This window comes from Pelobates fuscus, chromosome 10 (assembly GCF_036172605.1).
Source record: "Pelobates fuscus isolate aPelFus1 chromosome 10, aPelFus1.pri, whole genome shotgun sequence".
In the NCBI taxonomy this organism is placed as follows: domain Eukaryota; kingdom Metazoa; phylum Chordata; class Amphibia; order Anura; family Pelobatidae; genus Pelobates; species Pelobates fuscus.
In genome coordinates this window covers 13,541,711-13,565,414 of record NC_086326.1, presented here as the reverse complement: position 1 = coordinate 13,565,414, position 23,704 = coordinate 13,541,711, and the positions used below count along the sequence as shown (strand labels likewise).

Genomic DNA, 23,704 nt, shown 5'->3' with positions numbered 1-23,704 from the left:
ACTAAGTGAAATCGCAATGCTCAATGTGAGGATCTCGGGGAGGAGAGGATGGGGGCTCAGGAGGAGAGGAGGGGGGGGCTCAGGAGGAGAGGATGGGGGGGGGGGGCTCAGGAGGAGAGGATGGGGGGGGGGGGCTCAGGAGGAGAGGATGGAGGGGGGGGGCTCAGGAGGAGAGGATGGGGGGGGGGGGCTCAGGAGGAGAGGATGGGGGGGGGGCTCAGGAGGAGAGGATGGGGGGGGGGGCTCAGGAGGAGAGGATCGGGGGGGGGGCTCAGGAGGAGAGGATCGGGGGGGGGGGGCTCAGGAGGAGAGGATCGGGGGGGGGGGCTCAGGAGGAGAGGATCGGGGGGGGGGGCTCAGGAGGAGAGGATCGGGGGGGGGGGCTCAGGAGGAGAGGATCTCGGGGGGGGGGGCTCAGGAGGAGAGGATCTCGGGGGGGGGGGGGCTCAGGAGGAGAGGATCTCGGGGGGGGGGGCTCAGGAGGAGAGGATCTCGGGGGGGGGGGCTCAGGAGGAGAGGATCTCGGGGGGGGGGGCTCAGGAGGAGAGGATCTCGGGGGGGGGCTCAGGAGGAGAGGATCTCGGGGGGGGCTCAGGAGGAGAGGATCTCGGGGGGGGGCTCAGGAGGAGAGGATCTCGGGGGGGGGGGCTCAGGAGGAGAGGATCTCGGGGGGGGGGGCTCAGGAGGAGAGGATCTCGGGGGGGGGGCTCAGGAGGAGAGGATCTCGGGGGGGGGGCTCAGGAGGAGAGGATCTGGGGGGGGGGCTCAGGAGGAGAGGATCTCGGGTGGGGGGGGGGCTCAGGAGGAGAGGATCTCGGGGGGGGGGGGCTCAGGAGGAGAGGATCTCGGGGGGGGGGCTCAGGAGGAGAGGATCTCTCGGGGGGGGCTCAGGAGGAGAGGATCTCGGGGGGGGCTCAGGAGGAGAGGATCTCGGGGGGGGCTCAGGAGGAGAGGATCTCGGGGGGGGGCTCAGGAGGAGAGGATCTCGGGGGGGGCTCAGGAGGAGAGGATCTCGGGGGGGGGCTCAGGAGGAGAGGATCTCGGGGGGGGGCTCAGGAGGAGAGGATCTCGGGGGGGGGCTCAGGAGGAGAGGATCTCGGGGGGGGCTCAGGAGGAGAGGATCTCGGGGGGGCTCAGGAGGAGAGGATCTCGGGGGGGGCTCAGGAGGAGAGGATCTCGGGGGGGGTTCAGGAGGAGAGGATCTCGGGGGGGGGGGTTCAGGAGGAGAGGATCTCGGGGGGGGGTTCAGGAGGAGAGGATCTCGGGGGGGGGGGTTCAGGAGGAGAGGATCTCGGGGGGGGGTTCAGGAGGAGAGGATCTGGGGGGGGGGCTCAGGAGGAGAGGATCTCGGGGGGGGGCTCAGGAGGAGAGGATCTCGGGGGGGGCTCAGGAGGAGAGGATCTCGGGGGGGGGGCTCAGGAGGAGAGGATCTCGGGGGGGGGCTCAGGAGGAGAGGATCTCGGGGGGGGGGCTCAGGAGGAGAGGATCTCGGGGGGGGGCTCAGGAGGAGAGGATCTCGGGGGGGGCTCAGGAGGAGAGGATCTCGGGGGGGGCTCAGGAGGAGAGGATCTCGGGGGGGGGGTTCAGGAGGAGAGGATCTCGGGGGGGGGTTCAGGAGGAGAGGATCTCGGGGGGGGGTTCAGGAGGAGAGGATCTCGGGGGGGGGTCAGGAGGAGAGGATCTCGGGGGGGGGGGGTCAGGAGGAGAGGATCTCGGGGGGGGGGGTCAGGAGGAGAGGATCTCGGGGGGGGGTGTTCAGGAGGAGAGGATCTCGGGGGGTGTTCAGGAGGAGAGGATCTCGGGGGGGGTTCAGGAGGAGAGGATCTCGGGGGGGGGGGTTCAGGAGGAGAGGATCTCGGGGGGGGGTTCAGGAGGAGAGGATCTCGGGGGGGGGGGGTTCAGGAGGAGAGGATCTCGGGGGGGGGTTCAGGAGGAGAGGATCTGGGGGGGGGGCTCAGGAGGAGAGGATCTCGGGGGGGGGGCTCAGGAGGAGAGGATCTCGGGGGGGGGCTCAGGAGGAGAGGATCTCGGGGGGGGCTCAGGAGGAGAGGATCTCGGGGGGGGGGGCTCAGGAGGAGAGGATCTCGGGGGGGGGCTCAGGAGGAGAGGATCTCGGGGGGGGGGCTCAGGAGGAGAGGATCTCGGGGGGGGGGGGCTCAGGAGGAGAGGATCTCGGGGGGGGGGGGCTCAGGAGGAGAGGATCTTGGGGGGCTCAGGAGGAGAGGATCTTGGGGGGCTCAGGAGGAGAGGATCTTGGGGGGCTCAGGAGGAGAGGATCTTGGGGGGCTCAGGAGGAGAGGATCTTGGGGGGCTCAGGAGGAGAGGATCTTGGGGGGCTCAGGAGGAGAGGATCTTGGGGGGCTCAGGAGGAGAGGATCTTGGGGGGCTCAGGAGGAGAGGATCTTGGGGGGCTCAGGAGGAGAGGATCTTGGGGGGCTCAGGAGGAGAGGATGGGGGGGCTCAGGAGGAGAGGATCTTGGGGGGCTCAGGAGGAGAGGATGGGGGGGGCTCAGGAGGAGAGGAAGGGGGGGCTCAGGAGGAGAGGAAGGGGGGGGCTCAGGAGGAGAGGAAGGGGGGGGCTCAGGAGGAGAGGAAGGGGGGGGCTCAGGAGGAGAGGAAGGGGGGGGCTCAGGAGGAGAGGAAGGGGGGGGGGCTCAGGAGGAGAGGAAGGGGGGGGGCTCAGGAGGAGAGGAAGGGGGGGGGCTCAGGAGGAGAGGAAGGGGGGGGGCTCAGGAGGAGAGGAAGGGGGGGGGCTCAGGAGGAGAGGAAGGGGGGGGGGCTCAGGAGGAGAGGAAGGGGGGGGGCTCAGGAGGAGAGGAAGGGGGGGGGCTCAGGAGGAGAGGAAGGGGGGGGGCTCAGGAGGAGAGGAAGGGGGGGGGCTCAGGAGGAGAGGAAGGGGGGGGGCTCAGGAGGAGAGGAAGGGGGGGGGCTCAGGAGGAGAGGAAGGGGGGGGGCTCAGGAGGAGAGGAAGGGGGGGGGCTCAGGAGGAGAGGATCTGGGAGCTTAATGTGAAGATATGGGGAGCCCAGGAGAAGAGGATCTGGGGGGGCTCAGGAGGTGAGGATCTGGGGGGGCTCAGGAGGTGAGGATCTGGGGGGGCTCAGGAGGTGAGGATCTGGGGGGGCTCAGGAGGTGAGGGTCTGGGGGGGCTCAGGAGGTGAGGGTCTGGGGGGGCTCAGGAGGTGAGGGTCTGGGGGGGCTCAGGAGGTGAGGGTCTGGGGGGGCTCAGGAGGTGAGGGTCTGGGGGGGCTCAGGAGGTGAGGGTCTGGGGGGGCTCAGGAGGTGAGGGTCTGGGGGGGCTCAGGAGGTGAGGGTCTGGGGGGGCTCAGGAGGTGAGGGTCTGGGGGGGCTCAGGAGGTGAGGGTCTGGGGGGGCTCAGGAGGTGAGGGTCTGGGGGGGCTCAGGAGGTGAGGGTCTGGGGGGGCTCAGGAGGTGAGGGTCTGGGGGGGCTCAGGAGGTGAGGGTCTGGGGGGGCTCAGGAGGTGAGGGTCTGGGGGGGCTCAGGAGGTGAGGGTCTGGGGGGGCTCAGGAGGTGAGGGTCTGGGGGGGCTCAGGAGGTGAGGGTCTGGGGGGGCTCAGGAGGTGAGGGTCTGGGGGGGCTCAGGAGGTGAGGGTCTGGGGGGGCTCAGGAGGTGAGGGTCTGGGGGGGCTCAGGAGGTGAGGGTCTGGGGGGGCTCAGGAGGTGAGGGTCTGGGGGGGCTCAGGAGGTGAGGGTCTGGGGGGGCTCAGGAGGTGAGGGTCTGGGGGGGCTCAGGAGGTGAGGGTCTGGGGGGGCTCAGGAGGTGAGGGTCTGGGGGGGCTCAGGAGGTGAGGGTCTGGGGGGGCTCAGGAGGTGAGGGTCTGGGGGGGCTCAGGAGGTGAGGGTCTGGGGGGGCTCAGGAGGTGAGGGTCTGGGGGGGCTCAGGAGGTGAGGGTCTGGGGGGGCTCAGGAGGTGAGGGTCTGGGGGGGCTCAGGAGGTGAGGGTCTGGGGGGGCTCAGGAGGTGAGGGTCTGGGGGGGCTCAGGAGGTGAGGGTCTGGGGGGGCTCAGGAGGTGAGGGTCTGGGGGGGCTCAGGAGGTGAGGGTCTGGGGGGGCTCAGGAGGTGAGGGTCTGGGGGGGCTCAGGAGGTGAGGGTCTGGGGGGGCTCAGGAGGTGAGGGTCTGGGGGGGCTCAGGAGGTGAGGGTCTGGGGGGGCTCAGGAGGTGAGGGTCTGGGGGGGCTCAGGAGGTGAGGGTCTGGGGGGGCTCAGGAGGTGAGGGTCTGGGGGGGCTCAGGAGGTGAGGGTCTGGGGGGGCTCAGGAGGTGAGGGTCTGGGGGGGCTCAGGAGGTGAGGGTCTGGGGGGGCTCAGGAGGTGAGGGTCTGGGGGGGCTCAGGAGGTGAGGGTCTGGGGGGGCTCAGGAGGTGAGGGTCTGGGGGGGCTCAGGAGGTGAGGGTCTGGGGGGCTCAGGAGGTGAGGGTCTGGGGGGCTCAGGAGGTGAGGGTCTGGGGGGCTCAGGAGGTGAGGGTCTGGGGGGCTCAGGAGGTGAGGGTCTGGGGGGTTTAGGAGGTGAGGGTCTGGGGGGTTTAGGAGGTGAGGGTCTGGGAAGTTTAGGAGGTGAGGGTCTGGGGGGTTTAGGAGGTGAGGGTCTGGGGGGATTTAGGAGGTGAGGGTCTGGGGGGATTTAGGAGGTGAGGGTCTGGGGGGTTTAGGAGGTGAGGGTCTGGGGGGTTTAGGAGGTGAGGGTCTGGGGGGTTTAGGAGGTGAGGGTCTGGGGGGTTTAGGAGGTGAGGGTCTGGGGGGTTTAGGAGGTGAGGGTCTGGGGGGTTTAGGAGGTGAGGGTCTGGGGGGTTTAGGAGGTGAGGGTCTGGGGGGTTTAGGAGGTGAGGGTCTGGGGGGTTTGTGAGGGTCTGGGGGGGTTAGGAGGTGAGGGTCTGGGGGGTTTAGGAGGTGAGGATCCGGGGGGGTTCAGGAGGTGAGGATCCGGGTGGTTTAGGAGGTGAGGAACCGGGGGGTTTAGGAGGTGAGGATCGGGGGGGGGGGGGGGGTTCAGGAGGTGAGGATCGGGGGGGGGGGTTCAGGAGGTGAGGATCCGGGGGGGGGGGGGTTCAGGAGGTGAGGATCCGGGGGGGTTCAGGAGGTGAGGATCCGGGGGGGTTCAGGAGGTGAGGATCCGGGGGGGTTAGGAGGTGAGGGTCTGGGGGGTTTAGGAGGTGAGGATCCGGGGGGGTTCAGGAGGCGAGGATCCGGGGGGGTTCAGGAGGTGAGGATCTGGAGGCGAGGATCTGGGGGGCTCAGGAGGTGAGGAAGCGCTCCATGGCTAATACCTAATGCCTGGCTAAGGTAGGTGTGTGTGTGTGAGCTCAGCTACCTGAGTGCAGAGCACACGGTGCGGCCAGTCAGAGCTCCCTCCCCCAGCACAGGTTAGTGAGTCGGTGCTTACCGTGTCTGTGGCAGTGTGTACCGGGATCCGGATCCGGGGGGAGGTGGGAATAATCAGTGTGAGCCCCCTGCCATGCACCCCACGCAGACTCTCAGCTCCGCTCACTCCGCGCAGTGTGAAATGTGCGCAGCTCCACTCACATTGCATTGTATGTACAGCCAGCGGCTCGCTCCCGCCACCAGCCGGCAGCGAGAGGTACTGCACCATGACTTCACTGGGTCACATTGGAACAATTGGACACAATGTTACCTTATGGTCTCAACATCAGGACTGGCCAAACCTTCACAAGGGGATATAACTGTACAAAGGGCACATGTTACATAAACAATATACCTTCCCCATTCCTCCTTCCCCCTTATACACCATTATGGAAATTTAGCATCTATGAGGCGCCAACATATTCAGTAACGCTGTACAATGAGGGAGGTGGACACAGTGTAATGTAGAAACAGGAGAGGTCCCTTTAACTTTAAACCAGGCATGGTTTACAAATCCTACTGAGGATTATTCACTAAACACTGAATTAAACCTGAATAATACCAAGGCTAAAATATCTTAATTGGATAAATTCTCTTAACGCACCTATAATCGCAGTTGGTCTATTTTCGCCCCAGTTTTGCCATACAGATTTCATTTCCCACAATCCGATGTGTAGTGAATAACCTGACTGTATCCGAGTTATTCTCTAAATATCATAATAATAATAATAGTGAGAATTCAAAGTGAATTTCAAACTTATGGGAAAAATAGAATAATTTGAAACATTCTCTAAGTCAGCTATGAGTCCAGTTTGATTACTTTGGTCTAAAAAATGAAAATCACTTTATGGAATAACTCTGCATGTGTTTGCAGTATCCCCCCTATAACTTTGCGTTTTTCTCCAGTTGAAGCCTAATTTTTGGTGACAAGGTTCGCGTGGGGGGCAGGGCCGCACTGGGAATGAAAAGCAGCCCTGTAAAAAAATTCCATACCAGCCCCATAATGCATCGCGCCAGCATAGTGCGCAGATATGGAAGCAGGGGAAACCCTTCAAACTGAAAACTATCACTCAAACGTGAAAGAAAGCACTCACAGGGCTTCAAAATAAACAAAAGAGCGGATTTAGCAGACATGCATTTACATATATTCAATGTTTCAGTCCATTTTCTTGATATATTAAGAAATTTGACTGAAATTGTGAATGTATGTTATTGCACAGCAGTAAAATAAATGATGTTATCTTGTTTTTGTTTTTTTTAAGTAATAAAATTGTACTCTTCACTTTGACAACTGGATAAATTTCAATTAATGCGAATTCAATTCCCGTGGGAAAGCATTGGGGGACTATTGCGCATGTGTGGCCGCACCAATCAGCATCTCCTCACAGGGATGAATTGCATCACTGCATCTCTATGGGGAGCGTTCAGCGCCTGCAGAGAGTGGAGATGCTCAACATAGGTGCTGCGCACTGTGCAGCACTGGACTAGGATGCATCTCTAGTGGCCGTCTGAGTGACTGTCACTAGAGATGTTCCTAGGCAGCAATTTAAACACTGCCTTTTCTGAAAATTTCCCGGTAGGCTGGCATACCAGGAGGCCGGTGCGCACAAGGCAGCCACGCACCGGCCTGCTAGTAAGCCGGCCTACCGGGAAATTTCCCTGTATTGTAGTGGGCCAGTCCGACCCTGGTTGGGTAATAGGAAAGGGTAAAAATGATCATCCACACAAAGTGCACAACAACAGCAAATCATTAATGTTTTAACTAGAATCTTTTTTTTCTATTTGTCAGAAAATGTTTGCGTTAGCCTTGAACTTTATAGCTGAAAAACGTCAGGGCAAAATGTTTTAAGCAGAACCACGTCACCTTTTCTTTGAAATGTCACATTTATTTTCTCGCTATATATTTGTTTCATTTACCCTTTGTACAACATGTAGAACATACTGGATGTTTAAAAGTAATTCTAGTAATGCTAGACTTTTGGAACAGAAAATGAATTTCAGTGACATACCTTAAAGGGAACATACAGTCCTGAAAATAACAATCTGATTCTGTAGACTCCCTTCTTGCAACGTGAGTACTGTGTATACCCCCTTTGCCCTGTAAAAATAAAGTTAAATAAATATTACTTATTTTGTTTCCAGCTCTGGTACTCCTCTATTGCAGCCACCAGCTCCGCCTCCGGTGATGTCAGCAACCAAGCTAATGTCACCCAAGATCTCGCCCAACCCAATGCTTCTCATAGAGAAGAACTGGATTGGAGTGCTCGTGCATGTCAAAACACAGCGCTATGAGCAGCATTTGGTTGCAGGACCCAAATTTACTCAGTTATGGAGACAGAAATGTCTCAGCTACTAGAGGTTTGTTTAACCCGGCAATGCAAACATTGCATTTACTGAAAAAAACTGTGTGTTATATTAAAGGGTTAAACCTACAGGGTTAATGCACAAAAACTACTTAATTGAAATGCGGTGGCCTGGGTGGCTTTAGGGTCCTTTAACCTGAAATCACAGCAGATTGCCATGTACTTTGTTATAACTACCTTATATCTTATAAATGATTGTTAGCCTTTGGCTCCAGGTCAGAAAGAAGATGAGGGGTGAAAAATGTCTTAGTCTCCCCAAAAAGGTTGCAAATGCTGTTTAATTATCTCCATCAACCCTACAGATCAGGGTAGTCAACCTTTGGCACTCCAGATATTGTGGACTACCTCTCCCATAATTCTCTTTTAGCCATGTTACTGGTAAAGCATCATGGTGCTTACCCCTGTTATAGAGTGTGTGAAAGAAAGGGGCAGTCAGGCTGGTGTCCCTGGGCATGCATTCCAGCTCTGATCAGGCCCATTTTGGGCAGTGCATGCACGCAGCTTTGTTGAAGCTCTCTCCTGTTAGTGTAATGCTGTGAGTGGACTTCGCAAAGCAGAATATCTACATGTGCTGCACTTATTGGTGACTTTACCCCGGTGTCGCCAGAACCGGGACACCAGAGAATGAATGGGATGGTGGGACAGGGATTCAAATTTGGGACTTTTGGGAGGTATGAAACGAGACTGGGAATTAACAGATATCAGCTGTGGTTTGGCTGCTATCAGCTTGTTCAGTAGTTTCATTCATCCTATATAATGAATGAAACTACTACCAGGTCTAAACTAGCAGAGCCTTTTGGGATATGAGCAGATTCCATAGAAAACAATGAAAGGCTTTTGATTGGATGAATTCTCTTCCTGGTCTGGGCAGTAATAACTGCTACTAGGTACCTGTACACCTGTATGCATTTTAAAGATGGGCATCCTTTATAAGATATATTTAAATGTATATATTGTATATCTTGCAAAGTATTATCAATATAATGCCTTTAAATGGTTGTCGTTCCCTCAGAGATCCACAGAGCTCTGTCCTGGAACGCGGTGCCTCCATCTTGGTTTTCTGTCAGTCATTGTTCTTAAAATTGTCCTTTTCTGTCAGTGAACACAGTTAGTGAAAGAGGGAAAATAAAACAATGTCCTCACTTTCCATTTGTGCCCTGGATGTGCTGTGCCAAGATTGAACTCGATTGTGATGCCACTTGCTAAATCTTTAATATACATTTAAAAAAACAAACAAACAGAGCAACACATGAAAAAAAAAAAATAGCAACAAAAGTTGCTTATGATTTCCAATGTTTTATCAATTTCCAGACAAGTGATGATTTCCCTTTAACATTAAAACATTACTCCAACCACAATGACCACTTCTGCTTTTAGAATTGGTCATGGAGGAAGGAGCCTGTATGTGTAGTGCTTCTGCTTGGAAGGAGATACAGAGATATTTGCATTTTTAAACCGGAGCCTAGTTGCTCCTCCAGCACACGTGACCTCTGTACAAAAACTACATCTGTCATCATCGCGCACTGGTGACATACGTAACGAGTTTCTACCATTGATACGCTGGGAGGGTGATTGCAATGGGGAGCTTGAATCTCCCCTCCTTCACTGCATTGCCACTTATTTATTTATTTTAAATTCCCCTCCCTCACTCTATTCACCCCCACTCTCTCCCCCCCTCCATGTTTGTATGCGGGCTGAGCTCTGAGACTGGTCAACTCTTGCTTCACTATGACAAGTATGTGATTGGGCCACGGAGAGGCAAGTGGTGAAGTGGTGTGACGTTAGGACGGGGCGTTGAATACCATCACCTTTAATATTAAAAGAAGGGGTGGTGGACACTTTAATAGTACCCAATGGGGTACGTAAGTTAGAATACATGCAACATAAAAATGGTTGAAGTAAGCCTTTTTTTTTATCAAGGCAACACGTTTTCCTGCTTTCTGCTGCTTTCGAGCTGCGTTTAACAGAAACACCTTTTGTTAACAGTTATGCCTGGATCATCCTTTTCAATCTAAACTCATAGTTTAAACAAACGCATCTTGCTGAAATAAATTCATAAACATTAACAGCTATAACCAGATTTGTGTTTTCTGGTAGATGTTGATATCATTAACATGTCCAAGACGCCAACACCTCGGCTTTTCTGCATGAGATGTAGATAAACAAATTGAACAAATAAATAAATAGCTACAGACAACTAATAATGTAGAATAATAAGATGTGAGGAATCCATCAGTCTAGCTCAAACAATCTTGAAATATTGTGCATGGTATGAATTTACCATCCTACAAGAACGATTTTACCAGTGCTGATCACAAAGGTGAGTTTAAAAAGTAACAACATCTTGACTGAGGACCCAAGGTGAGAACGCTATGGTATCTACTAGACTTGGAGATTCCTTTCAGTCTGAACAGAAATTGCAGCCGAATATAATCGAACAAATTCCCACACTCTGAGCTGAAACACACTAACATTACGAACAAAGGAACCTCGCAATGCCAAACGTTCATTTTGAATTGTGATTCTGGTCCATGGAGCCATAAAAGGACATAGTTGATGGGAGAAAAATAGGATTAATGTCTAGGGGACAGTCACCAAATGTTGATTTTATTGACAAATGAATTGAAATGACACATGTAAGAAAAAAAAATGGAGGAACGGTTCAAGCAAAATCTATATTTATATTTTGCATATTTATTACATATATATATAATATATGTAGATTTTTTTTTACTCCTCCTTCTGTTTTTATTTCTATTGGTTACTTTTCCTTACTTGACCCGTGATCTGTGAAAATGCTCCTGAACGTTTATTGAAAAATATATATTATATTCTGTGCATATTTTGCAGAACACTGATTGGCCCATTTCTGCACCCTGTTTGGTTTTCCATATTCACATTTGGCCAAACTCCAGTCGTTCTATTTTTTGGGAGAAATTATTCAAGCATATGGTATGGTAACTACATTAATTCCCCTAATTCCAAAGATGTTCATACTCTAAGCTCTCTCGCGTTCAGTGAACAGTGCTGGCATTTCATCGCTGATATTTCAAATGTGCCATTTAGACACCCCCAAAATCTTGAATTTCTATTGCAACTGGATGTCACATCACCAGACTCAAGGACACCATGACTGCTGGCCCCAGTGGGAACTTCCTCTATAATTAGAGACTTGCTAGTTAACTAGCAACAAAAGCAGCAACTCATTGCATCAGCAGAATTACTACTAGCAAAATACATCAAACAAGTATATCAGAGGGCAGTAAGACCTTGGCATCATTAATCTTTTTGCTTGTTTATACATGGCTTCTCTCTTGTAAACAGAACTGTGTACATTATATGTTGTTTGTATTTTTATTTTTATTTTTTTGGCAAATAACTGATTAGTAACATTTAGTAAGCATATTCCACCGAATGTTGCTTTAAACAATGAATGCAGAGCACACTGATTGCAAATAATGATGGTCCTTTCTAGCAAAAGTCAATTGTAAACCAACCTGTCTGGAGGTCGTTAAAGTATTAATATTGAATCACAGCAATTATAGGTAAAAGCTCTCAGCTAACTTCAAAGCCAAGAATGCAGTCGCCAAGCAATTTAACTTGGATAACATTGAAAGGACTGTTATATCCCTTCCGCTCTGAATTATGCTCTTGTTTACGTGTTTGATGTATGTTTCTGTAAATATGCCGCTAGCAAACACAGGGAATGACAAACAACACACGTGTTTCCCTGGGTCACAGTTTAGGATTATAGACACAGTGACTAGAATTGGAAGGGTTCGCTGTACATCTCGCTATAGGGGTTATGATATCATTAGTACTCAGGCACGGATCCTCGGCAATGGGGCAAACCGTTTATGAACAGTTTGCCCACTTACGTAGGACTCCGCCATACTCCTGTGATCCCTGTAGGTCTGGTGACGCGCTTACAGCTTCTACAAAGACGCAGAATCTGGAAGCTGTGGCCGTTGCAGTTCATTGGCTAAGAGCTGACCACTCTCCGACAATTACTGAGATTCTGTGCAACGAATGTTGCGCATAATTTACAATTACTCTAGTTCCGTGCTCGCTGATGACATTCAAGGGTTGAGTTGCACCTCCAGCAGCAGAGGGGTTAAACTCTGTAATTGTGACAAACTCCTCTTCCCACGTGAGTTTGCCACGAGCTCCTGGAAGAGCCTGCTTGCCAGCCTCCTGCCCACAGACCAGGGGCCCTGCAGGAAAACCTTCATAGAAAAAGTCTTAGATCTTTGAGTTCAGCTAATGAAAAATGGGGGCAAAAACAAAAGTGTTGCGTTTATAATTTTGTTCAGTTTAAATATTTTTTTCTCCTTTTTTCAACTTCCATTGTTTTAACTGAAAGGGTTACTAAAAAAATCTCTGTTTCTCTTTAACCCCTTAAGGACCAAACTTCTGGAATAAAAGGGAATCATGACATGTCACACATGTCATGTGTCCTTAAGGGGTTAAACCACCAACGTTCCAAAATATTATTCACTGCATTGTCTCTTTTTGTGGCACACCTACACCACTGGCAGGCAACCTAAAGAACTTTTTAGTAGTTAGTCCTTAGCCTTATTGGCTTCATTGTACTATTCTGTGCAGCCATCGTCCAATCAGCAAGTCCCTGCAAAACGAATGAATAATTATTAAGCATTTGACAAACTGAGCTTCGTGCCAGCAAATCTATTGCTTAATGGCTTTTAATATTGCCAATGACACATTTGAGGTCTTGCCAGAGAAATGAATAATGACCGCAATGAGAAAATGTATTATATTTCAGGATACATTACCTGGTATGTGCACGGAACATTCAAAATAAAGCCCCCAAATTACATTTTCTAAAGCTGGCAGCGGTTTTATATTTTAGTTTATGCCAAAAAAAAAAGGAAAATGCTAATTTTCTCATGAGCTCATAATGTCCGAACCATTGCGTGTCCGTGATTTGTGGTATCATGACATGACTAGTGATGTACCGAACGGTTCGCTGGCGAATAGCTCCTGGCGAACATAGCGTGTCCGTGATTTGTGGTATCATGACATGACTACTAGTGTCATTCCGTGTGTAAAAAAGATTCCCAACATAAAGGTTTCTGTGGTGACTGCTCAGCTTTTACAACTTTATCTCTCTTCGTGATATTTGTACATAATATACAGTCAATCAATCAAAGTACAATGTGTTGACCTGGTTACCTAAATTTGTATTTTATAGGCTGTTCCTCCATCTTTCTCTTTACACAGTTTGTGTTTTTCTTATCTTTGTTTCATTTTTCCATCACGTTTTTTTACAGTTCCGCTGTTTTTTTTTCTCTCCCATTTTTACTTAGTTGTGTTGTGTTATAATGGGTTCTTTTGTCCATTGTCATTGACCAAAGGAAGTAGATTACAGGTAAGTAGTTAATAATTCTACAGGCACAGATTCATTTATTAAAGGGACACTATAGTCACCTGAACAACTTTAGCTTAATGAAGCAGTTTTGGTGTATAGAACATGCCCCTGCAGCCTCACTGCTCAATCCTCTGCCATTTAGGAGTTAAATCCCTTTGTTTATGAACCCTAGTCACACCTCCCTGCATGTGACTTGCACAGCCTTCCATAAACACTTCCTGTAAAGAGAGCCCTATTTAGGCTTTCTTTATTGCAAGTTCTGTTTGATTAAGATTTTCTTATCCCCTGCTATGTTAATAGCTTGCTAGACCCTGCAAGAGCCTCCTGTATGTGATTAAAGTTCAATTTAGAGATTGAGATACAAGTATTTAAGGTAAATTACATTTTCTGTTTGAAAGTGAAACCAGGTTTTTTTTCATGCAGGCTCTGTCAATCATAGCCAGGGGAGGTGTGGCTAGGGCTGCATAAACAGAAACAAAGTGATTTAACTCCTAAATGACAGTGAATTGAGCAGTGAAATTGCAGGGGAATGATCTATACACTGAAACTGCTTTATTTAGCTGGGACGGGTGACTAGCGGCTTGAGAACCCCCAGCCATTTCTGGGGGAAATTACCGATAACTGTAATAGGAACAGTGTGTTTGGTCCCTGACTTTGGATCCAGACATGAACCTGATAATGCATCCATCCCTTCTCCATGCCATCAGGGACCTCAAGGAGATTCCGCAGCAACCTGGTACCTTAATGGCTACGCGTCTAGCAGTCTGAGCTTCTTCTGTGATTTAGCCCAAGCCACCAGAGACAACAAGCTCTTCCCACCTTGTACCCAAACACTTGACATCACTGAGCACAGGGAGAAGACACAAAGCTCTGGGACGTTTACTGATACATGCCAGGAGGCTCTGCAGGGAAAGGTGCCCTCGCAGTCAGCCACCCTGACGAGGGTTACACGGTCAGAGAACCACAAGATGGACAACTGTATAAACAAGCACATAATTAACTCTTTCAGTTCTGCCACATCAAATACAGTACTCCTTAGTAAACGGAAACAGTACCACACACTGTTACCCTTTCCAGGCCACATTGGCTTGTGCTCCACAATATTAACCCTTTGTTGTCAGTAGGGATTGACCATAAACAACTAATACCCACTTAGTGATTTTATCTGTGTTCTCTGTGATTAACCTATTAAATACACATTCCCAGAGGTCACAGGGTCCATAGTTTCTGGGTAAAAGGCTAGGCTATGTGCCTCTCTGCAAGGTTACTTAGTTACATAGTTACATAGCTGAAAAGAGACTTGCGTCCATCAAGTTCAGTCTTCCTCACATTTGTTTTTTTGCTGTTGAACCAAAAGAAGGCAACCCCCCTAGCACTTCCAATTTTGCAACAAACTAGAAAAAAAAATCCTTAGTTTACCCCAGAATGGCATTAAGATTCATCCTTGGATAAGGTTCTTCTACATTACCATTTCAGGACCAAGGGACTGGGTACCGTCTGGCCTGTTGCATACCTTAAACGGTTACCCTTCTCAGTGAACTCCTTAGGGGGCAGATAGAGGGGTTATCCCCTTCCAGGGTTAATCCCTTATGATCCAGGGGAATTGGAAATGTAGTTCACAAACATCTGGACTGCCAAGATTAGCCATCACTGCCCTAGGTCAAAACAAGCCAAAAAAAGAAAAAGCTCAGACCAAAAGTGCACTTTTGTAATAACATACGAGGCGTGAGTTAAAATAAGCAGATTTTTTTAGTAGGAACAAACAAAATTTTTGTATTATATCTTTGTATTGCTAAGGGCCACATTTTCCGGCCAAGCCTGTTTTAAGATGAAAGACTAAGAGTTAAAACTGCATAAAAGCACATGCTAGCATGTCTGTGTTAAAATTGATGTCATGGGAAGATTTTGTTTTAGGGAGAGTGGGGGGGTGAATAACTCTTTCTGTGTCAGAGGGCTTTCGTGCAAATTCTGTGTTGACTAGTAAAGCCATAGCTCTACAAACGGGTAATGAAAATTACTGTTAAATCTCAGAATACTAAGAAAAATACCCTTAACCTCTTAACTACTAAAATTTTGCACACTTGTACTTACAGTTTTAAATGCAAAACAATGCAAAATAAGTACATACATTCTAAACTCCCTACTGGGATTATCTCTAACACAAGTCGTTGAGGAGCCAACTCGTAAGGAGGCCATACTAGATTTAGTGTTAACAAATGGAGATTTGGTATCAGATATTACTGTAGGTGAAAGTTTAGGATCCAGTGATCAGTGGCGTCTCTAGGATTCATTTTTAGGGGGGGCACAGGGTGGGCCAGGGACAAAAGTAGGGGGGCACATTCAACCCCGCCCTCTCCGCAGTTTGACCCCGCCCCTGCCGCATGTTAAGTCCCGCCCCCGACAAAATGTGTTGTTGTTGTTTTTTTTTTTTTTTTATCCCTGGTGGAGGATTCATTATTTTCCACCAGAGATTATTAAAAAACCAAACACATTACCCTTGATACAGTGCCATAGTTGCCAACATTTGAAAAAAAATTCCAAGGACATTTTGCAGCACAGCTATCAATTACTGTCCGTGTATAATATCCCTGGACAGTCAGTGCTCTCTGTATAATACAGGGTTGTGTGTATAATAAATTGGGACAGTCAGTGCTCCTTATATAGTGCTGCTCTATGTATAATACAGGGTTGTGTGTATAATAAATTGGGACAGACAGTGCTCCCTGTATAGTGCTGCTCTCTGTATAATACATGGCTGTGTGTATAATATCCCAGGACAGTCAGTGCCCCCTGTATAGTGCTGCTCTCTGTATAATACATGGCTGTGTGTATAATATCCCAGGACAGTCAGTGCTCCCTGTATAATACATGGCTGTGTGTGTAATATCCCAGGACAGTCAGTGCTCCCTGTACAGTGCTGCTCTCTGTATAATACAGGGCTGTTTGTGTATAATATCCCAAGACAGAGAGCAGCACTATACAGGAACACTGACTATCCCGGGATATTATACACACACAGATCTGTATTATACAGATAACAGCACTATAGTATTATACAGATAGCTGAGCATATACCCCATGTCCCAATCTCTAGACTACTAGTACCTGTCAACAGCAGCTCCCAGACGCGTGTAACAGGGCTAAAGTGTGCGGCAGCTCACACAGATGATTCAGCGATAAAGCGCACTCGCTGGCAGAGCCAAACTGAGACTCCGAAGCAGCCCTGGAAAAAAATGTATGCCATTTCTACAAGTCAATATGTATATATTGTACAGTAAGCACACAAGCTCACTGACATGTGCAAATAGGCTCACTGACAGACAAAACTCTCTGACTCACACACAAGCTTACTACAGACAAACTCACTTGTATAAACACAAGGCTCACTACAAAGAAGTTCAGGGACACACACATGCTCAATAAATAGAAGCTCACTGACACACACAAGCAGTACCATCTTAACAGTGTTAAGGGCCCCCGGGCAAAGCAGTGCACTGGGGCCCTTCCTACACAACAACTCACAGGAACAAAAATTTTAATTATTGATAGACTGCTGAGTACATACACACAGTACACTGAATACATACACACACACACACACACACACACAGATTTCTGAATGCACACAGACTACTGAATGCACACAGGTGTTGCTGAATGCACACAGGCTGATTTATACATGTACACACAGACTGCTGAGTCTATACACACACACACACACACACACAGACATACAGACTGCTGAGTCCATACACACACACACAGACACACACAGACTGCTGAGTCCATATACACACACAGACTGCTGAGTCCATACACACACAGACTGCTGAATCCATACACACACACACACACACACACAGACTGCTGAGTCCATACACACATACAGACTGCTGAGTCCATACACACACACACACACACACACACACAAACTGCTAATTCCATACACACACACACACAGACTGCTGAGTCCATACACACACACACACACACACACAGACTGCTGAGTCCATACACACACACATAGACTGCTCAGTCCACACACACACATACACACTGCTGAGTCCATACACACACACACACATACACAGACTGCTGAGTCCATACACCCACAGACTGCTGAGTCCATACACATGCACAGACTGCTAAGTCCATACACACACGCAGACTGCTGAATCCATACACACACACACACACACACACACACACAGACTGCTGAGTCCATACACACATACAGACTGCTGAGTCCATACACACACACACACACACAAACTGCTAATTCCATACACACACACACAGACTGCTGAGTCCATACACACACACACACACACACAGACTGCTGAGTCCATACTCACACACATAGACTGCTCAGTCCACACACACAAACACACTGCTGAGTCCATACACACACACACACATACACAGACTGCTGAGTCCATACACCCACAGACTGCTGAGTCCATACACATGCACAGACTGCTAAGTCCATACACACACACAGACACACACACAGACTGCTGAGCAGGGCTGCCATCAGAAATTTTAGGGCCCCTGACACAGCTCAAGATCTGGGCCCCCGGGGCCAGCCCCGAGTCCGCCCACAAGGATGAAGTGTGTGTGTGTGTGTATAGTGGATGTAGAATGTGTGTCATGGATGCAGTGTGTATAGTGGATGTAGAATGTGTAGTGGATGCGGTATGTGTGTCATGGATGCAGTGTGTATAGTGGATGCAGATTGTACGTTTTGTGTAATGTATGTAATGTTTGTATGCATGCATTAGATGCAGAGTGTGTGTGTAGTGAATGTAGGTGTGTGTATAGTGAATGCAGAGTGTGTGTTTTTGTAGTGGATGTAGTGTGTATAGTTAATGTAGAGTGTTTGTAGTGAATGTAGTGTGTTTGTAGTGAGTGCAAAGTGTGTTTAGTGAATGTAGTGTGTGTGTGTAGTGCCGTGCGTGTTTAGTGAATGTAGTGTGTAGTGAGTGAAACGTGTGTATAGTGAATGTAGTGTGTGTGTGTGTGTAGTGCAAAGTGTGTTTAGTGAAGGTAGTGTGTGTGTGTGTAGTGCAAAGTGTGTTTAGTGAATGAAGTGTGTGTGTAGTGCAGAGTGTGTTTAGTGAATGTAGTGTTTGTAGTGAGTGCAGAGAGTGTATAGTGAATGTAGTGTATGTGTAGTGCAGAGAGTGTATAGTGAATGTAGTGTGTGTGTGTGTGTAGTGCAGAGTGTGTTTAGTAAATGTAGTGTTTGTAGTGAGTGCAGAGTGTGTTTAATGAATGTAGTGTATGTGTTGTAGTGCAGAGTGCAGTGGCGTACACACAACCCATGGGGCCCCGGTGCGAAAACTGATCCGGGGCCCCCCCTCCCCCCGCGCGAGCGCTTACTCTGCGCAGGCTGGGGCCGCAACACATGGCGGCAGGCACCTGGTCGCAGGGCTGCGACCCGTCCGACCGCGGTATGTACGCCAGTGCATGCATAAACACATACACTTAAAGGACCACTACAGACACCCAGATCACATCAGCTCAATGAAGTGGTCTGGGTGCCAGGTCTCTCTAGTTTTAACCCTGCAGCTGAAAACATAGCAGTTTCAGAGAAACTGCTATGTTTCACTGAGGGTTAAACCAGCCTCTAGGGGCTGTCTCATTGACAGCCGCTAGAGGATTTTCTGCGATTCTCACTGTGAAAATCACGGTGAGAAGACGCTGAACGTCCATAGGAAAGCATTGAGTAATGCTTTCCTATGGGCGGTTTGAATGCGCACGTGGCTCTTGCCACGCATGTGCATTCGGAGCTGAGAGGCGGATGGGGACGGAGAGATCCCCAGCGTTAAGGGAGTCCAGCGCTGGAGAAAGGTAAGTGCTTAAGACACACACTCTCATGAACAGACGCACACATTTACTGACAGACACACACTCAGTGACAGACTGAGACACACACTCAGTATGTACGCCACTGGCAGAGTGTGTTTAGTGAATGTAGTGTGTGTAGTGCAGAGTGTGCTTGTAAGGATTCCGTGTGTGTGTAAAATAGGGGGGAGGGGAGTATTTTTTATTTTATTTATTTGTATGTTTCAATTTTATTTCCCCCTCCCTGGTTCTAACCGTGCCAGGGAGGGGGGAGATCGCATTTCCTGTTGATCCAGTGGCATGGTGGAGGGAGCCAGCTGCGGTACATTGAAGAGGGGGCCCAGCAGCAAACATTGTCTTCCTTTCCAGCTCCTCTCTGACTAACTCTCACGAGACAGGCCTGCGTGCTGTGCGGAGCATGCCATAGTAACCCGTGGCAACGCTCTGGCGAAAGTTAGACAGAGAGCAGCTGGAAAGGAGGACAGAGTGTGCTGCTGGGCCCCCTCTTCATTGTACAGGTAGTAGGGGGCCCTCTGTGCACATATATATATAGCGAAAATCGCTATATATATATATATATATATATATATATATGTATGTGCACATAATGAATGTGGGGCTTGGGGGCCCCCAAGGACCCACACACACACATACAGACTGCTGAGTCCACACACACACACACACACAGACTGCTGAGTCCAGACACACACACACAGACTGCTGAGTCCATACACACACACACACACACACACACTGCTGAGTCCATACACACAGACTGCTGAGTCCAGACACACACACACTCACACACACACACACACAGACTGCAGAGTCCAGATACACACACAAACACACACACACACACAGACTGCTGAGTCCAGACACACACACACACACACACACACACAGACTGCTGAGTCCACACACACACACAGACTGCTGAGTCCATACACACACACACACACACAGACTGCTGAGTCCAGACACACACACACAGACTGCTGAGTCCATACACACACACACACTGCTGAGTCCATACACACAGACTGCTGAGTCCAGACACACACACTCACACACACACACACACAGACTGCAGAGTCCAGATACACACACACACACACACACACACACAGACTGCTGAGTCCACACACACACACACACACACACACACACACACAGACTGCTGAGTCCAGACACACAAACACAGACTGCTGAGTCCATACACACACACACACACACACACAAACTGCTGAGTCCAGACACACACACACACACACACACACACACAGACTGCTGAGTCCACACACACACACAGACTGCTGAGTCCATACACACACACACACACACACACACACACACAGACTGCTGAGTCCAGACACACACACACACACACACAGACTGCTGAGGCCAGACACACACACACACACACAGACTGCTGAGGCCAGACACACACACACACACACACACACACACACAGACTGCTGAGTCCAGACACACACGCACACACAGACTGCTGAGTCCATACACACACACACACACACACTGCTGAGTCCATACACACAGACTGCTGAGTCCACACACACACACACACACACACACACACACACACACACACACACACACACAGACTGCTGAGTCCAGACACACACACACACACAGACTGCTGAGTCCATACACACACACACAGACACACACAGACTGCTGAGTCCATACACACACACACACACACACAGACTGCTGAGTCCATACACACACACACACACACACACACTGCTGAGTCCATACACACACACACACACACACACACACACACATCCAGACTGCTGAGTCCACACACACACACACACACACACACAGACTGCTGAGTCCATACACACACACACACACACACACAGACTGCTGAGTCCATACACACACACACACACACACACAGACTGCTGAGTCCATACACACACACACACATACAGACTGCTGAGTCCACACACACACACACACACACACACACATACACACACACACACACGCATCCAGACTGCTGAGTCCAGACACACACACACACATCAAGCCTACCTGTTGCTGGGGGTCAACCATCTTCTGTCCTTTGCAGTAGCAGCATGGGATGCTGCTTAACGGCGGGGGCGGAGCTTATGTGTGGGAGGCGGGTGCTTCGTTTGGGGGCGGGGCCTGTGCCGGGGAGCCTATCAGTGCTCTCTCCCGCCACAGACAGCCCCCAGCCTCCAGCTGAGCTGCTCTGTCCTGCATTCCCTCGGGCTATCACAGACTGGTACAGCCCGAGGGAATATAATCTAAACATATGGCCAGCAGGTTGCTGGCATTTGGGGGGGTCCAAGGGGGGGCACAGCATGATGTAGGGGGGGCCATGGCCCCCTGTGGCCCCCCTAGCGACGCCACTGCCAGTGATCATCAGTCAGTGTGGTTTAATATAGGAACAGTGACTGAGTCAAACAACACAGAAACAAAAGCTTTAGACGTTTAGACTGCTGAGTCCATACACACACACAAACTGCTGAGTCCAGACACACACACACACACAGACTGCTGAGTCCACACACACACACAGACTGCTGAGTCCATACACACACACACACACACACAGACTGCTGAGTCCAGACACACACACACACACACACACACAGACTGCTGAGGCCAGACACACACACACAGACTGCTACACACAGCCTGCTGAGTCCAGACACACACACACACACACACACACACAGACTGCTGAGTCCAGACACACACGCACACACAGACTGCTGAGTCCATACACACACACACACACACTGCTGAGGCCATACACACAGACTGCTGAGTCCACACACACACACACACACACACACACACACACACACACACAGACTGCTGAGTCCAGACACACACACACACACACACAGACTGCTGAGTCCATACACACAGACACACACAGACTGCTGAGTCCATACACACACACACACACACACACACACAGACTGCTGAGTCCATACACACACACACACACACACTGCTGAGTCCACACACACACACACACACACATCCAGACTGCTGAGTCCACACACACACACACACACACACACACAGACTGCTGAGTCCACACACACACACACACACACACACACAGACTGCTGAGTCCATACACACACACACACACACACATACAGACTGCTGAGTCCACACACACACACACACACACACACAGAGACTGCTGAGTCCATACACACACACACACACATACAGACTGCTGAGTCCAGACACACACACACACATCAAGCCTACCTGTTGCTGGGGGTCAACCATCTTCTGTCCTTTGCGGCGGGGGCGGAGCTTATGTGTGGGAGGCGGGTGCTTCGTTTGGGGGCGGGGCCTGTGCCGGGGAGCCTGTCAGTGCTCTCTCCCGCCACAGACAGCCCCAAGCCTCCAGCTGAGCTGCTCTGTCCTGCATTCCCTCGGGCTATCACAGACTGGTACAGCCCGAGGGAATATAATCTAAACATATGGCCAGCAGGTTGCTGGCATTTGGGGGGGCACAGCATGATGTAGGGGGGGCCATGGCCCCATGTGGCCCCCCTAGCGACGCCACTGCCAGTGATCATCAGTCAGTGTGGTTTAATATAGGAACAGTGACTGAGTCAAACAACACAGAAACAAAAGCTTTAGACGTTAGAAAAACAGACTTTTCTAAAATTAGCATATGTGTAAAGGAGTCATTATCAGACTGGAGCAGATTAAATGGGATTATTTAAAAGTTGCACTACTGAAGGCAACAGAAAATTGCATCAGGCTTGTCAGTAAAAGCAAAGGAGTAAAGAAACCACCGTGGTACTCCACAGATGTGGCCAAAATAGTAAAAAACAAAAAGTTAGCGTTTAGTAATTATAAAAAAAAAAACAGAGTGAGGAAGACAGAATGATCTATAAGATTAGGCAGAAAGAGGCTAAGCAAGTTATACAGTTTGGGGGCACTGGCCATTTTGGCGGGCCTTCTGTCCCTGGGAGACAAAGAGACTAAGTCCCTTTACCGCACCTTGGCTCCCAGACAGAGAGGGTCCTGGGATGAAGACCCCTATCGTTTGGTGTGGAAGACCCCTTGCATGTGTGGCGGGCTTTCTGTACCTGGGAGACAAAGAGACTAAGTCCCTTTACCGCGCCTTGGCTCCCAGACACAGAGGGTCCTGGAATGAAGACCCCTGTCGTTTGGTGTGGAAGACCTCTTGCATGTGTGGCGGGCTTTCTGTACCTTTGAGACAAAGAGACTAGGTCCCTTTTCCTATGCCTGGGCTCCCAGGTACAGAGGATCCTGGGATGGAAACCCCTGTTTGCAAGAGGTTATGCATAGAAGCCGTGTGTGGCACAATAAAGTTGAGTTGTACTCCCAGAGCTGTGTCTTGTCCAGTTCCTGCGGGGGAATGGATGTCTTTATACTGTAAGTGTTTCCAGAGTGGCTGAGGGAAGGAATTAGTGGAGGTAACCGGCCGGATAATCCGTGGTCTGATACAATTGGTTGGCAGCGGTGGGATGTGGACTTCCCAGCCAAATGGAATCAGCATTCGTTAACCGAACAAACCGGAGAACGGATTAATGAATTACGCTGCATTAAAGAGGCAAAAGCTGAAAGAGTTGCTGGAGGCTAGAGGATGGTTTGCCCACAACCTGCTCAAAGCTGCTCTAATTGCCAACATTCATGGAGAGCGATGGACTGAGCAGTGATTCTG

General features: G+C 50.1%; 1 protein-coding gene across 1 annotated transcript in view; it reads right to left on the bottom strand.

Annotated features, from left to right (window-relative positions):
- The window catches only part of SEMA4G (semaphorin 4G), a 141,755-nt gene extending 136,223 nt beyond the window's left edge, over window positions 1–5,532 (bottom strand). The window contains exon 1 of the mRNA XM_063435029.1: window positions 5,402–5,532. The gene's annotated coding sequence lies outside the window, so the exon portion shown is untranslated. The remainder of the gene's footprint in view (window positions 1–5,401) is intronic.
- Between the last annotated feature and the right edge of the window lie 18,172 nt (window positions 5,533–23,704).